The sequence below is a fragment of the Nipponia nippon genome, unplaced genomic scaffold (genome assembly GCF_047370975.1).
Source record: "Nipponia nippon isolate SJK-2023a ecotype South Korea unplaced genomic scaffold, ASM4737097v1 scaffold_1, whole genome shotgun sequence".
NCBI classification, from domain to species: domain Eukaryota; kingdom Metazoa; phylum Chordata; class Aves; order Pelecaniformes; family Threskiornithidae; genus Nipponia; species Nipponia nippon.
Window position 1 is genome coordinate 136347667 of NW_028262290.1, and position 14974 is coordinate 136362640.

General features: G+C 37.8%; 1 long non-coding RNA gene across 1 annotated transcript in view; it reads right to left on the bottom strand.

Moving 5' to 3' along the window:
- Window positions 1–14974, bottom strand: part of LOC148057633 (uncharacterized) — a 366117-nt gene that overhangs the window by 80606 nt on the left and 270537 nt on the right. Inside the window, exon 12 of the long non-coding RNA XR_015708086.1 lies at window positions 656–791. This is a non-coding gene — a long non-coding RNA (uncharacterized LOC148057633). The remainder of the gene's footprint in view (window positions 1–655; window positions 792–14974) is intronic.

The following is a 14974-nucleotide window of genomic DNA, read 5'->3' on the forward strand; positions in this document are numbered from 1 at the left end:
GGGGAGGTATGCAACAGTTGCTCCCTTATCCCTTCTAGTATGGCACTGAATAGAGTTTTATTTTAACTATGGCACTGATATTAAGAAACAAGTTGAGAGATCACTTCTGGCATATTCCCTCTATTCCAGTGTTTTATTTATAGTTCTCTTCTATGCCACTATTTTATTTATGGTATTAAATATATAAAGAGATTATAATGCAGCAAAAAAGGCTATTACAGAAAAACAGATGCTGTTTTGTCCAAGAGCCATGCTTATGAACAAGGCCACCTGGCTTAACACACGCTGATATTCAACCATATACAGAACTGAGACCTTTTTTTTTAATTCACTCAGATATTTTATCTGTACTCCACACTGGTGCATAAAATCATAAAATACAGGACATTTATTTCTAAGGAACTGACATGATTCAGATCTTATCTTTTGGAAGAGAACACTGTTCTGAGTTTTGTTTTGAAATCAGGCCCTTGGATATCCTTGCTGCCTGGAAGTACATTAGTATTAAACAGAGCATTTATCCCACAAGTTATTATGCAACCATTGTAAATAATATATAAATACTTCAACTTTATCTTAGCTTAGCACTACTTTTAGTACTGAACTCATTTTATTAACACTTTTTATTGGAATTGTTAGTAAATCAATCCAGTACCTTCTCTTTAAGGCAGTCAGCTCCTCCTAGTGGCTACTTGCAACCTGCAACAAAACAGTCTCCAGGATTTTCTGCGTTTGTCCTTGGTCTTCGCTAAGCAGAGCAGTGAAGGTGGAGCTGTAAATTACTTTTCCTCCTTAAAATATAGAATAGAATGGGGAAATCTTTTGTCATTCAAGGTTACTGATGGAAAAAATAAACCGAAACAAATATGTTTGCATTATTCCTTGCATTAAAGCCTCTCCTACTTTTCATAGGCTGAATCGTATGAGTCATACAAATGTGAGCAGTAACAGTCTGTATTGCTCGATTACTCATATTCCTGCCTCTGCTATATCAATGCTTTTTGAAATGTTTTGTAAAGCTGAGCAGTAAAAGCTGAACTATTCCATAGACTGAAGGCTGAAAGCCTGAAAAAAGTATTTGTAGTAATATCTTTCTGTCCCTTCATTTCAGCAACACTGCTCATGCAAGGAGTTACGTACATGTTTGTATGCTTATCAGAGTGGGTCTCTGTCACTCAGCCAAGAACACATTTCTGACAATCTGCCTGGTTTTCCTTCCTCAGTTTTACTGCCTGACTGGCTATTTCTGCCGTGATGTTTCACCTGTTGAAACTGCCCAATGAAACTTTTGAACAGCACCCAATATTGTCACTACAGTTGTCACTTCCCCTTTCTTACTCCTGAACGCTACCAAAAACCACAGAGAAAAGCACAGTCTTTCTCCCTCCTTGTATCTTCATAGCACACTTGGAGAAAGTCCAAATAAAAATACAGCTGCTGAACTGCAAATTATCAGCGCAATAGCAGAACATCTCACGCAGGGATACCTATATATTGAATTTATTATATAGGACCACTTGAAAAACTTAGTCATCCCTTGATATGTAAATATTCTTTCAGAAAAAAATTAAAAACCATTTGAGGGAAAGAACATAAGTTTCGATAAAATCCACTGGCAACAAACTATCAACTGCATGGCAGGATGCTATCCACCCAATTTCCAGCAAAGGGCAAAACATCTTCTGCCATTGCTCAAGTTACTGCATGCCACCAACAATTTCCAGATTTTAGGTCCCTATATTAAGGCAGTACTCTCATTTAACCAGTAAATATGTGCATTTGGTGTCCATCTTAAAGTACCAGCAAAAGTCCCAATTTTCAGAAGCAGGTATTTAATGCTTTGTGAGAAATAAGGCATCATGCATCATGCCAGGCACCTACAGAGAGCGCCAACCCAAATCAATAGCTAGGATCTTAGCAGGAGGTTAAGAACCCACGCACAGCACAGCAAGCAGACAAGACAAGCTTCATTTCTGATATAAATATACAATGCACTGAAGAAAGCCTACAGGCATTGAATCTTTTAGGATCAGTGTAATTAGCTTACTGAACTACTTTAATATTGAAAGATACAGCCTTGTGTGCCACAGCACAGAGGCAACAATTAGCAAATAAATTTTCATCTCTAGCCACTGGGAGAGAGAAAATTGTAGGTACTATCTTTAATACCAATAAAAGAACACGGTAAAGGCTTTTTGAATCCCCTACTTACCGATTTTGGGGAAAAACCGTGGGGATATCTTGTGGCCTGAGGCAGGTTGCTATAGTTCTTAAATCTACATGGATTCATGGTGTCCTCTACAACAATCTAGACGTAGACATGGTCCAGGATTTTATTGTTACACAAAGTTCCAAGATTGGGATTTTAATTTGTGCTGTACATATGAAAGTCATCTGACCAATAAATCTTTCTGTAGTTGACTGTTGAACATGGCTTCAAGCCAATGCTGAAGAATGTTCACCTTAAAGTAACCCCTTTTTATTTCTGTAACAGCTTATTTTCGATTGAAAAATTATTATTAGTTATTATACTGGTACCTTAATCTAAACTGAGATCAGGGACTTACTACATTAGATGCCACCCATAAAAACACTAAGGAACAGTCATTGAAAAAATTAGTTTGTAACTCATACAGGCAAGAGAGAGTCAAATGAAATACATTCCACTTCCTACTGGAAACTGACGTTCAGAAGACTTGAGTTGAATGAAAATCTTTATTCTTTTCTTTATCAAAAGACTTTCCATCTATTAAGGATTATTAATTATATTCCCAGAGTTACCTGAAACAAGGACAACTTGTATTACTCAGTATTTCAAGATTATAAAATATGTAATAAGAATATTCAGTGTTTTAAAAAAATACATCCCACATTTGAATGAAAATCTGAAATTTTGTAGTTTTCCACAAAATTCACAACCTGCATGAGTTTTGACTCAGGATAATCAAATTAAGCCTTTCAGTAGTGTCATTAAGGGAAAATAATTGAACAAACAGATTTATTTTTTAAGAAAATATAGAACATGTTAAGACCATGCATATGGATACTTCCAGAAACTGGATACACAGACTATTAGCTTGTTAAGGTACTGAAAGTTATTTTTAATTCCAGTGTGGGCTCTGAAGCTAGCTTTTGACCCCATACTGTCTGGACAGTTCAGCTTTTCTTTGCTGGGGGGGAAGTAGACCAAACTACGCAAAATTAATTCTGTAGCTGTCAGGAAAGTGAATAATGTATTCTGCTCAGTCCTGGAGTCAGGACAATTTCTAAAATAGCAGAACTGACTCAGAACCCGATCTAAAGCTCCCCGAATTCAATAGAAATTCTTTCAGTGAGTCTAATGGGCTTTGGGTCATGGCCTCATGCATTAAACTAATTTATATAGGAAAAAATCTATTTCCTTTTACTTTCAATTAATCAGAGGACTGGGTGTGACCTATTGGTGGAATGGTAAATAATACAGAACAGGTCAGTTGTACAGAGTGACTTGGAATGCTTGGAGAGGTCAGTTCAGATCCAAACATAGGTTTTAATGCAGCCAACTGCAAGGTCTTCTATCTAGAAACAAGGAATATTTGTAAGATGAGGAAAGCTATTGTTGAGAGCAATGATTCTGCCTCCAGATTGATAACAAATGACTATAATAGTAGATGACCAGCTGAACCTGATTTCCTTCAGTGAGCTAACATGACCCTTAATTGATTTGCAAGCAAGGGAACATGATAAAAGTGGTAAGGCAGCATTAATGGCACCATTACTGGAATTCTGTGTCCAGAATTAATATCTATAATTCTAAAAGGATATCAAGGAACTGGAAGTAATTCTGGAAAGACACAATGATGCAGTCTTCAAAATATGCCTCATTGTGAGAGACGGAAAAAGCACAGCCTATTTGGTTGTTCTGTCAAATGACCTGGAGATAACTTGAATGTTGGTTACATGGAAAAGATATTTCTGATAGCAAGTAGGAGTTTAATCTGGCAGGAAAAGGTATAACAAAATCCAAAGTGAATCTAAACAAAATTTGACCAGAAGCAAAGGGAGGATTTGAAATGGTGAGGATAACTAACTTTTGGAACAAAAGGGATATTACAATTACCTATCATTGTATCATTTATGTAAGATTTTTTTTTGTGGTCATCTTTTACCCCAAAAGAACCATTGTTTAGTAAAGAAATTAATGGATGACTTTCTTTGACTCGTAGTATGCAGGAGGTTGAAGGTGGTTAAAGGTGGCTATAATGTCTTTTCACTTAAAAATCTATGACTTTGCAACATGAGAAAGATGCATACATGATAGTTATTTGCTGAACCACATGTGGCACCTTTTCCAGGTTGAGTTTAGTAGATGGCTCGTCTGCCTGAGACTGTATTGAAGATGATGTCTTTAGGTAAACGTTTTGCAATTTGCCATGGATGTTACAATCTCTTAGGTGCGAAGCTTTGTACATCCAATGTCACTAATGAATGCCAGATCTTGCTCTCCACTTGCAGATGCATCCCACCACCCTGAGTCCCTCCAGCCTGAGCAGCTAGGTAGTAAGACACAGACAGAGATGCAGCAGATGCAGAGGACTGAGCACGCTCAAGCATCTGTGTGAGTAAGTTTGCTCTGCTTTAGTAGGAGGATAAAGGTTTATATGGTGTGGATGAGAACCACAGAATTAACTGTCCATTTAGGTACTGAATATATTAGGATGCCAGCAAGAGTTTATGCCTAGGGGACCTCACAGGGTCTGTGCCCTGAGACAGCAATCAACCCAGTACAGAAGTAGGCCCACCAAAGGGGACCACTGGATAGGTCTCTACCAGGCCGTACCAACTGTGAACTGAAAAATCCCAATAAATCCTGCCCCAAACACTCAGTGCAGTGGGCACACTGTGTCATCTCCGGCACGTAGTGTGGGAGCTCATTCCCTACTACAAGACTCAACACACTGCAGTGATGGCTGTCAGGACGTGCCACTAATGCCCTCAAATTTTTGCTATTGGGATAATGGAGGAGGACCAGCAGCATTTTTGTATGCCTGATACACAGCCACTCCTTTCCTGCCAAGGTGCACAGACCAAACACCTCAACAGGGGAAGGGCAAGTACGAGTAGCCATCATCACTGCTGGAACAGTTGTGCATTTATTTCCCCTGGTAGGGACATCAAGCCCAGGTAGGAACTAAGTGAGTCGTAGTTACTCCCACCATAGTTAGACATTTCTGTTCTACTTGAACAATCCTTCTCATAGTAATCACGATGAATCAGGCAGTGATGAGCAAATAAAAAGCTAAAACCACTAAACACATAAGAAAATCTAAAGAGCACTTAATAAAACTCTTTGATTTGCTATTTCAACTTTTAATACACCTCTATCATAATTAATTTTGATGATCTTAAGCTAAATTAAAAGCAACAGGTAGCACTGTATGGAAGGAAAAGTATAAGGGTACCTTAATGGAGCCACCCAACATAGCGCCCTGTAGGCAACCATAACTTAATTTAAAAGCACACTTGATATGCAGTAATACACCCAAGTAAAATGGCAGGTGATCCTCAAAACAGAATAAGAAGTAGCTGTTGTATCCATCCTCAGCCACAGTAAATCTGTGTGAACATGGTGCTTTTCATTAAGCAATCAATAATATATTTTATTAGTTCCAGAACACTGCATACAACCCACTAGAAGCAATCTCACGCCACAGTTTTGAGTGTGAATACCACAATTAAACCAAGAAAAAATAAATTAGTTTTTCTGAAATCTGGAGGTTTTTGAGTTGTAAAAGTCCAATTACAAATTAGCAAGCTGTGAATAATCAGATTTAAAAAACCCCCAGTTTCAAGGCTGCATGAGCTTTACTCATAAAATCCCTAAAGATTTATGAAGTTAAATAGTAATTGGTGGCAAATGAGACCACCGATGATAGCTAACAGAATCACTGTTTTTCACCTCTAGCATTGGAAGTAATACCTGGCCTTTTGGGAGCACCACAATCTTTCTGCAACACAGATGTTTGAAGTACACACAAATAATTAGATAGCTTTGTGCAGTTCTAGGGTACTAACAAATATATCTGTGTTTGAAAACACCCGATCTTCCAGTCTCCTTCCAGTACAGCAGTGGACTAGATTTCCAAATGTGTTCATCCACCTGCTCCCATTAAGAAGGGGAGATACTGACTGTTAAAAACGTTTGGAAATCTGGTTTACTTCATCAGAGCACTAGAGTGGAGATAACCATGTCTTGAAACTTATCCAGATCTAGATGCTGAGGACTTCTGAAAATCTTCCTGGCTTGATATCAGCATACTAATATCAGCTAGCATGTATATGTTTCATAGGGATAAGATGCAGCTCTTCATCATGTCTGTAATTCAATCTTGGCATGGTAATTTTTAAGTTCTAAGAAGGAGATAATTTTGTATATCACTCTCCTTTTAGCATGTGAGAATGTAAAAATCAAACATAGGGGTTTTTTCATTCAGTTGCAAACTCTCACTGAAGTGAATGACCCTTTAAAAATGTTAGGAAGCCAGGCCACTCAGAATATAAGAGGCACATTTCAATCTGGTTGCATCGGAAGTACTCAAGAGTAAGAGTGAATAGTGAGGAACGTATTTTCAGGCTTACAGAGCACCTGTATTCTCGGGGACTAGCTGAAATTGTGAGAAAATCAACCCTATAAAGTGAAAACATAAAAATAAGAAAAAAAACTCTGTCCCAAGGACTTCACAGTCTATTCATTAAATCCCCTAAGTGCTGTTCAAGCAGAACCTTACATACACATTGACTATGAGATGATTATTCAGAGACTCAAGGACTAATTTCAGGAATAAATGACTGTAGATTTAGGCCTGTAAAAACAGAGAAAACCTCCTGTACAGAGCCACCACAGGCAAAAGAAAGGATGACCCAACAGCTAGAACATTCGCCAAAGACTTAGAAGACTTGGGTTTATATTTTCATTCAGCCATGAACTTTCAATAAATTACTTAAGGGACAGAGCCTACTAGCTAATAAAAAAATACAGCTAAACTCTCTTCTCTCCCACAGCAAGGGGATCCTGTCCGAACTATTTACTGGGAACAGTCCTGGGTCCAAACTATCTTCCAAAGCATGCTTGACAATTGTCTGGGAAAGTATTAGATAATCCAGTTGAAAACTATGCCAAGGAGCATGCTAATAGTAGTTAAACTTTCTGGGCAACTGGATGCCATTGCCTAAGCCTGTATCTCATCTCTATTTAATATACTACTGTAGTTAAATCCATTGAGAATGTGTGAAAAACACAAGAAAAACCACTCTCTATTGTGGAACACTCTAGTATTATGGGCAAGAAAGTTCTGTGAAAACAATAAATCCTTTCTGTAAAATAATGAAAATAATCAGTGATGTAGTCATGCACCCGTGAAGTGCATGACCTTTAAACTTCTCTTAGATTCTACTCCTTAAATGACAAACTCTGCCTTTAAGTCATGGGACAAAGTTATATGACATTGTCAATATGGATGGGCAGATGTGAACCTGATATTGATACATGTGCATTGTACCCCAAAGCACAAAAGCCCACAATTATATATCACATAACCATTCCTAAGTTGGTAGATTTTATGTTCCTTGAGAAAAGTGATTTATCCTTCAAACACACTCAATGTCACACTAGATCAGGCAATCCCTTCATAAGCTTGTCTTCAAACTATGGCCTGTTTCAAGAACCACAGAGAAAATCCCATTCACTAGGACTGGGAGGAACTCAACCTCTCTGGAACTGGCCCAGAGAAAGACTTTTACAGAATTTTCAGACGAACTTCTTGAATGTGATGCTTATGTCCTAATTTTTAGCAGAAAAGGCAAAGGCAGCAAGCACTCCCCAGTGACGTAAGCGATATTTACCATTTCTGAAAAAAAATAATGGTCACTTGGTTTAGAGAGTTAACAGATATAATTCCACTAAGAGTTATTAAGACTTACACTGGTATAATGTTTAGGTAAACTGTCACACCTCTAATCCATAGAGTTATATCAGTATAGAATAGAGATATGGCTGTTTGAACATTACTGTTTTTACCACTAGTTTTCTTTGCAAACTTCACTGATATTGCAGACAGAATCCATGCAGTGCAAATTATCCTCTATTTCAAAGATACCAGCTTTAAAATGAAGTTCATTTTCTTGCATAAATATGATACAATATAAACAAAGGTTCTTAGACAACTCAACATCGAGACTGAAAAATACTTTCAATCTGTGCTAGTTAGCATAAAACAACATTATGTTTCCCTGAATGGCTCTACTAAACATTTAACAAAAAAAGTCTACATTTAGAAGCCATAATTTGACTGGTTTCAGTTGCAAAGCCTTCTGATTACTACTATTAAAAAACTTACCATGATTCATGCCCATTTCTGAAGAAAAAAGCTGACTGGGAACAAAAAAACCACAACAATAACTTGTACATTTTTCATTAAATTATGTTTTTCCTACGAATTTGGAGGATTTTAAAACCTTTTTAAATAGAAATTATTTTCAATTTCAATTTTATTCCCACTGTGCAGGCTATTATTTTTGTTTAACCAGCAAAATGGAGACAAAAAGAAGAAAAATAAAATCAGGGTTAAAACATGAAGGAAAAAAGGCAGGACATTAATGGATCTTTATTAAATAAAAAAATTTTTAGGGCTACTTTTCAGTAAGAGAAGAATTTTAAGTGAATGATTCTGCAATTGTGATGAAAAGTCAGGTGAAAATAAAAGTTATTGTGTAAGCTTTTGGTAGAAATCTACTTTCTTGGGAAAAAAAAAGAACAAAAATTAAATCAACCAACCAACCAAATCCCACCCCACCCCCCAAATCCCAACAAAACAAAAAAGCAACATTACAAAGAAACAAATACATTCTCCAGTACAGCACAGTAATTCCTGGTGACACTCTGTAGGTATTCAGCTATAGCTTTAGGATCACAGGACTGAGGTTGTTGAAAGAGGGAGAGCTCAGGAGGTCTCTTATCCAACCTCCTGCTCAAAGCAGGCTCAGCTATGAGTTCAGACTAGGTTGCTTGGGGTTTTTATCCAAGGAGGTCTTGAAAACCTCCAAGGACGGAGTCTGTCACTGACACTGCAAGAAAGACCTTCCTCATGTGGAGAGGATACTCTAGTGTGACATATCGGCTTTTTCTTTCCAGTCATGACATGCAAATACACGCACACACACACACACACACAACACCCACAAGTTACTTGCAGGCTCCTCTTTCTAAAGGCTTGACATCTAGTGTTGATTGGGATGCGATAGGCTGGAGTGAGAGGAAAGGTAACTCTGGCTGTGGTGTGATCGCATAGGAGGCCATTATTTAACCTGTTCTTGGCTTTATGTAACATAGCTATTGGCTGTGTAAGCATCATGCCTTATTTTGTTGGTCCGTCATGGACACTTTCAGCTGTTGGATGTTGGAACATCTTAACAATTTGGGTGCATTTCATCTAGATTGCGGGACCGCGAGGAAGTTCTGCTGCCAAAGGTAAGAACATAGCATCTCCAGATGTCAAGAGTTACTACCTCAGTATTCAAGGACAGCCTCTTTTTCTTTCATGCAAGAGAAAAATTAATCATATCTGGAACATATCTGGCTTTGGGCTGGGGGAGTATCATGTCTAATGCTTGAATACAACAAATCCTAGACAACAGCTTGAAAAGGAATCATCTCAGTCTCATGGCTTACACAGTATAATTACCTGTCTGAAGCTCATAAATGGTATGATCTCCAATTGACATTTCAGAATTAGTTTTAGTATGTATAATAGCCTATTTTAAAATATGTTATTTAAGAGCTGGTTTGTTCTCTGTGGAACTTTCAGCTGGACAATGTTGTAATTTTCAAGTTTTGGCTAGTCCACTTTACATCCATAAATGGAGATATGGAGAAATGTAATAAGTTATATGCAGTAGTTTTATGGCAGCATTACACTTAATCAGTCTTCTCGTATTGTTATATTTTTTGGGATAATGTGGATATATGTGTACATGCATGTATGTATATATATACATATCTATGTAATGTTCACCCCAGTTCATCATCTGCTTAAGAAAAGATTAATGATGAGAAGTACTGTAGGTGTCATTTCTCAGGTAGTTAACATGGGTATTAATATTAAATTTAATTCACTTATTGCCGAATCAGCAGCCTTTATTAAAACAGCAAAGTTATGTTAAGAGAACAAAGTATGGATTGTATTCCCTGGCAATATGAAGAGTTCAGGAAATGAAAAGTGCTTCAATCATATATAACATATAGAGTATTGTTAGTGCAGAAGCCTTGTATCAACTTCAGTGACCCATTTACTGGTTATTCTTTCATTGTTTTAAAGGCATTATGAATTAGAGCTCTGCAGTTTAAGTAGCACCAAATACATGAAATAGAACCCCTGTGCCTCAGTTAACCTTAAACAAGTTTCTGAAAGCAAGAGAGACAGATTTAATGGATGTGATGTCATTACACTATATCATACATGCCAGAAAGAAAGAACAGAATAGAATAGAACAGCAGGGCAACACAGGAAAGCCATTTTTTAGCTATTTAAAACTTCAGAAAAATGAGCCAAACCTGTGAGGAAGAGGCTAAAGTACATGTAGTAATGCATCCTAAAACATCAAGATACTTAAGTTTTTCCATCCTCTTTAACATTCTGCATTAAAAATCTGATGCTGATCCAACAATACCCGGAAAAAGTACTTTAACTGCTTCTGCAACCTGATACTGCATCCACTGAAGTTCACAATGAAACTCCATTACATTGTTCTGCTCCCCTTTCTAACTAACTTCACCGGAAAGAGGCCTTCAGTTGCAACAAATATTTGCACTCGTTTGCAATATCAACAGTTCCTTCCTGCCCTTTTAGAAATTACTATGGCCCTAGCTTTAACTCAAACTCTAAGTACAGGAATGACTATGTGATACATATGGACTCTGTACAATCTCCATGAAGCCAGAGGTCTCCCACTGATTTCAGTGGGAGTTTACCAGATGATGCTGGGGGTACATGATCTTTCAACTGAACACTTTTCAATCCAGTGGTTATTTTTCCTTTTCTTACTTTCATTCTAAAGCAAACAGATTGAAAATCATTAGGTGTCGGAGTCCAGTATATAGCATCAGACACACACTCTTTGGTAGAGAAGTTTACGTGTTACGAGGCTTTAATTTATTTACCTTCTTCATGCAAATCAGACAGATTGATAAAGTGCTCTGAACAGATAAGATGATCAAGCCTGGCAGCTAAAAAGTCCTGTCAGCATTTAAGCAGAGCACCCAGGAAAAGGCTAGCTGCCTTTTGAGAACAGGAGCAGAAACTCTGAAGACTGAGGAAAGAGTTCCAAAATCTCTGCTAATACCACTGACAAGAATGCTTTCAGTTTGCCAGATGAGTCCACCTTAGCTTTTTCATTGTCATTTCCATTATTGAATGATCTCCATTCCGAAAAGGGATAACTGGTTATTGATTGAAATGTCAGCAGCTTAAATGCTCTTAGCCAGAAGCAGCATCAAAAAGGAAGGCCACTGCATCAACAATATCGTACACTCCCGTTCTGCAGGACTGCATCTCCTTCTATTCTGTTTAGGCAGGCTTATGGCTCAGCATAACCGTGGATTTCATAATCATTCATATATTTATCCTCACAAACCCTCTGCTGTTCTTCTTACCCTTATTTTAGAAGCAGGCAATACATGTCTAGGATGCAGACTGCAGTGGAGCATAGCATTGCCTGAGCTAGCTTTTTCTATCACATTGGTACCATGAACAGCAGTGTAGCTGCAGCAGTATGGAAGCTGGTGCAGGTCAATGTGTCCTTAGGAGAAGAAAGGACACAAGATGCTTCAAGTGCTTGCATTAACTCCTGTAAAGCTAATTCAAGTACATCCTAAGCTGCCTGACAAAATCACAGTGGAGCTAGAACTGAATCGAAGCCTCCAAGCCAAATAACTGGTAAGTTCCTTCATAATGTGATTAGATTGAGATGTCCACACAGGGTTTGTTATGGGTTATTTCTTTCTATCCCAGGACTAGCTAATAGTGCACAGCCTGGACAAAAAAAGTGGGTGCTGAGGAAGCAGTAAGAACATACACAGGCTCCTCTCTAAACAGCTCACAGTGTAATACTGCAAAAGCAACATACACATCTAATAAATGAGAAGGTTGACTATGACAAACTATAGTAATAAATATCTTTTATGCACATGGTTCTGGGGACTCCTAAGAGCTAGCCCTCATTTTTTGGCCTCCAGAAGATTACTAAATCTCTAAATATCAATCTGAATTCCTCAGACATCCACACACGTGATCTGGAGCCTGATCTGTCTGCAACCCTCCTGTTTCATCTCTAATTCAAAACATCACTTCCTGGAAGCTCTGAATGGAAAACAGTGAGGCATTTCTTTCCTTTTTCCTCTTTGAACCACCTCCTAAGGATTGCACCAGTGAAAGGCAAAACCTAGACCTCATTTCCTGCAAAGAAAAGTATATATTTAACTTCACTAGAAAGTACTGATCTACACTTTCATTCAGAATTTAGCCCTATCAGAAGGAGACAATAAAAACTAGCAGATTGATGCCTCATAAAATGGGAGTGTTTCTATCAGAACCAAATGACTGTTTTTCCCATATAGCAATCAGAAGGGTTAAAGGTAAAAATTTTTCTTCATTTTTTGCCATCTAGTCCATCTCTTGAATAAGGGCTTCTTTTGAGCTGCTGAGCACAAAACTGCATCTGGAAAATGTCAGCTAATGTATTTCAAAGTTATTACGTGAAAATAAAACCCCTGAACATATTTTTTTATGAAACCTTCCAAGAAAATTCACTTCCGAGACCTGGCTTGAGAATGAGCAGGAGACATTTTTCAGCCCAAAATAATTTTACGAGAAAGGTTTAAATGTTTGGAAAATATGTTGGAACTGTAATTTCTGCCTTAACCAATAGCCTCAGTGATGGATTACATGACCAATAGAGTGAATCTATGTGTATACACACGTACACACATCATTTCATTTGTTTACTTTTGGATCAAAAATAGAATGTTACAGCATTTGTTTTAGCATTTTCGATCCCCCTGAGGCATTGTGACATTTGGTGCATTTATTTTTCCTGTTAAGAGATGATTCTTTAATTCTTTGAAGCAGGTGGAGGAAATATTTAGCAGAATGTTTACACTATGACAACTATACATCAGGGGGGAAAAGGGGAGTGTGTTTGAACATGCACAGAAAGCCAGAAGTTCATTACATTTCTTTCTTCTGCACAGCCCAATGTACAAGCTAGAAAGAATCTCTGTCCCAGGTGGAGCTAATAACAAATATATAGATTTCAAAGGGGCCATAGGCATCTTGTCATTAACTTTAGTTCAGCACCTAAGTCACGTGTGAGTACTTACAAATACGGGAAGCCTTCTTACTGTCCAGCTTTGAACACTAAGCTTGAGGCTCTTCCTCATAGTCAACAGAAAAATGTAAATTCTTCCAAAATTCCTTTCAGAGGATCAAAAGCAAAAGCCTCCCTTCCCCTTACTCCTTACTAGTTTATGTCAGGAAACTTAAAGAGTGCTGTACATCCAGAAAATAGCTGCTTAAATGTAGAGTTTAAAACTCTTCTCTGTGCTTTGGATAATATCTATCCTCTTCTTTTATGTTTACATGTTTTAATGATTCACACTATGCAGAACAAACTGACATATATAGGTGACATCCTAGGCTCCAGTGTCCTCCCTCCAAACTGGACAAAACTGGAGGAGCTGCATTAAAACATGGCTGTGCGTGACAGGCAGGGCATGCTACCGTGAGTTCAGCAAGGAAAACCTGGGAAAGTCAACTTTTGTTCTGTTAGTGAGGTACTGTTAAAAGGATGCGGTAGAATACGTAACAGGTATTAGTCACACAGCTACCACTGAATCCAGACCTATTCTCTTTTATTGTTCTGTAATGAAAGTTTATGACTGCTCTTTCTGCCTTTTAGCAGACGGGACTTCTGTGTAACTGCATCCCTTAAACTCTGAAGGGATATATCAGCATGACAGTGGGAAGAGAATTTTCTCTATCTTGCTTCTCCAAGGCAGCCCTCATCTGTTGACTGTTTTCAGCAAACTCCTTTCTTGAAGAAACTCCAAAGTTAAATCCACTTGGTGCAGGACAGAGCTCTAAATGCCATATCAGAAGTTTTCCTGAATTGTTCCATTTCAGAGGCCAGTGAATGGAGCACAGCTTTCCTAAGGCTTAGATGGGTATTCTGGTCACTGGGCACTAAAAATATACACTTTTTTGTTCTAGGGTCAATGAATATTTAATTATTGATATGAGAACTTCAACATCTCTTATATGAGAGAATGCCACATAAAATCAGGGCTTACAGCATGACACCCAGGGTATCTACTTCCCTCAGAAAGAGGAGGAACTTGGATGTCCAGCTTTTGGGAAAATTATCAGAATCTCCCTGGATTATTAGGTAAAAGGACAACATTATTTCCATCAGTCATATAGCATATCTGTAACTATGTTTTTCTCTTTGGATGTCCTAATGCAAATATCATCATTAACACAACCTGAAATAATTCAGTTTCTGATTTGAATGAGGAAGAACAGAGACACTTTCATTTGATCTGAACCAATTATGATTTTTTGTTGGTTTGTTCAGACACAAAAACGGTTTGACTATTCAGCCAATTTGCTACTTACACAAACTTGTTGTTTGAATAATCATTACCAATGGAATCTCTGAGCAGCTAGATGGCTAGCAAGTAAATGGTTAATTGCATAATGCAATTTATAAAGCAAACACACATATAAGGAAGCCAAGACATATGGCACAGGCACCCACAGAAGGCCAGTTCGTATTACCCACAATGAATGATGGGATTTGTGGCTCTTCAAACTCCATTCAAATTTTTTTGCTACTAATATTGCCAGGTACATAATTTTTTCCGTAGTACTTTGCTCTTGTTGAC